Raw genomic sequence first — 3,032 nt, forward strand, 5'->3', positions numbered from 1 at the left:
CTGGTTAGCAGTCAAATGCCTTAGGCACTATGCTACCAGAGCTCTCATCCTTATTTTGGGCATAGAATCCTTCAATATTTCAACTCAAGGCTTGATTTTTTTCCTTTAGTTCTTTCTGGTTGAGAAGTGCTGAGCATGTTCTTCTCTTTTTGGTTTTCTAAGTCCAGGTCTTTGCACATTTCTTTATAATGCTTTGGTTTATCTTCTTGAATTGCCCTTTGAAATCTTTTGATTAGCTCTTTTACTTCATCATTTCTTCCATTCACTTTAGCTAGTCTGCATTCAAGAGCAAGTTTCAGAGGCTCTTCTGACATCAATTTTGGTCTTTTCTTTCTATCCTGTCTTTTAAATGCCTTTTGCTTTCTTCTTGTATAATGTCCTTGATGTCATCCCATAACTCGTCTAGTTATTAGTGTTTGAAGCATCAAATCTATTCTTGAAGTGGTCTCTAAATTCAGTTGGGATATACTCAAGATTGTACTTGGGCTCTCGTGGAATTGTTTTAAATTTCTTCAGCTTAAATTTTAACTTGCATATGAGCAATTGATGGTCCATTCCACAGTCAGCCCCTGGTCTTGTTCTGACTGATGATACGGCTACTCCATTGTCTCTTTCCACAGATGTCATTTGATTCCTGTTTATTCCATCTGGCAAGGTCTACATGTGTAGTTGCCATTTATGGAGTTGAAAAAGGTATTTCCATGAATAGGTTGTTGGTCTTCCAAATATCTGTCATGGAATCTCAGGCATCATTTCTATCACCAAGGCCATATTTTCCAACCACTGGTCCTTGTTTGGTTCCAACTTTTGCATTCCAATCACCAGTAATTATCAATTCATCTTGATTGCATGTTTGATCAATTTCAGACTGCAGAAACTGGTAAAAATCTTTAATTTCTTTATCTGGGACACTAAGGATTGGTTTGAAAATTTGAATAGTAGTCATATTAACTCATCTTCCTTGTAGGTGTAGGGATATTATCCTATCACTGATAGCATTGTACTTCAGGATAGATCTTGAAATATTCTTTCTGACAATGAATGTGACACCAATCCTCTTCAACTTGTCATTACCAGCATTATCAACTATATGATTGTTCAATTTAAAATGATCACTATGAGTCTGTCTCTTAACTTTTAGCTGTAGTAAAGTTTGAACGTTTATATAGTCAGTAGTTTGCTCTATGGTTTTTGAATTTTGTATTTCGATTAAAAAGTCATTATTATAAAAATATTTTCCAATAATTTGGCTATAATTTTTGGATTCCTCATTTTGTTTTGTTGATTTAAATTTCATCAAGAGGGGACTGGTTAAATTAATTTTGGTACTTTCATACTATGAATTACTCTGCTGTTATTGTTATGTGTTGTGGAGTTGGACCCAACTCATAGCGACCCCTCCTTGGGTTTCCAAGGTGGTATTGCTATGGAAGTAGATTGCCCAACCTTCCTTTTGAGGAGTGGCTGGTGGGTTTGAACCACCATCCTCCTGGTTATCAGTCAAGTGCCTTAGGCACTATGCTACCAGAGCTCTCATGAGTTACTCCGTAGCCATTACAAATAAAGAGGAAGACCTATATCAAGTGCTAACATGGAACGATGTCCCAGAGACATTATTGAGTGAAAAATATAAGTTGCAGAACAATATATTTCATAGAATTCTGTTCATATTAATAAATGAATAAAGCCGCAAAAGTCTTTATTTCACTACAAAAGATCCATTCTTCATATTTGATAATTGCATTGCTCTTTTTCTTTCAGGTAGAGCTTACACTTTGCATGGCCATATTTTAGGCATCAGGAATTTAGTGCCTGGTGCTTTGTTCAGATACCATGAAAGACTCAGTGAATCTTTTTCACAGTGTGAGATTTCACTGGCTTAAAGGAGCATCTCAGAACAAATTCTCAGCTTTGTTTTTTTTTTCATTTGCAGTATGTTAGTTCAAAATTTCAAGCATACAAAAAAAAATTTAGTGAAAAGTTTCTCTTCTTTCCCAGATCCCATCCTCAAGTTATTTTATTTGGAGATAACTACAGTTACCATTACCAATTTATTATGTTTCCTTCAGATACATCCCCTTGATGGCAACTAACTGGTGGTATAGTACCTAAGGCTTTTGACTGCTAACCAGAAGGCTGGCAGTTCAAACCCACCAGCCACTCTTTGAAAGGAAGATTGGGCAATCTACTTCCTTAGTGATACCACTTTGAAAACCCAAGGAGGGGTCGCTATGATTTGACAGTAGCAAGTTGCATTTTGTGTTCATATATGGGGTGTGTGTGTGTGTGTGTGTGTGTAACCAAACTCACTGCCATTGAGTCGATTCTGACTATAGCGACCTCCATTAGGTTTCCAAGAGAGTAAATCTTTACAGAAGTAGATTGCTTCATCTTCCTTCTGCAGAGTAGCTGGTGGGTTTGAACCGCCAACCTTCTGGTTAGCAGTCAATAGGCACTGTTCCACCAGAGCTCCTTTAATATATATCTGACAAAACAAAACAAAAAAACAACTCACTCCCATCAAGTCAATTTTGACTCATAACAAGAACCTTGGGTGGATTTGAACTGCTGATCTTTTGGCTAATAGCTTAACATCTTACATTTTGAGCCACCTAGAGTCTGTTTCCATCTGTTTATTTATATACACAAGGAGCTCTGGTGGTGTAGTGGTTAAAACATTCAACTGCTAACCAAAATGTTGGTGGTTCATACCCACCAGCCACTCCACAGGAGAAAGATGAGGCAATTTTCTTCTTAAAGATTTACTGCCTTGGAAACTCTATGGGGCAATTCTACCTGTCCTATAGGTCAGATATGAGTCTGAGATGACTTGACTACATTGGGTATATGTGTGTGTGTGTGTGTCCTCTTCCAAATGATAGCATATACTATAAATTATATATCTTCATAACTTTTTTCTTTCACTTAACTTATGTTTGCCTTTGTGTTAGACTTGGTTCTCTAGAGAAACAAAACCAGTAAAGCTTATATTTTATATATATATATATATATATATATATATATAGAGAGAG

This window comes from Orycteropus afer, unplaced genomic scaffold (assembly GCF_000298275.1).
Source record: "Orycteropus afer afer isolate SDZICR_OR568_19922 unplaced genomic scaffold, OryAfe1.0 scaffold00455, whole genome shotgun sequence".
In the NCBI taxonomy this organism is placed as follows: Eukaryota; Metazoa; Chordata; class Mammalia; order Tubulidentata; family Orycteropodidae; genus Orycteropus; species Orycteropus afer.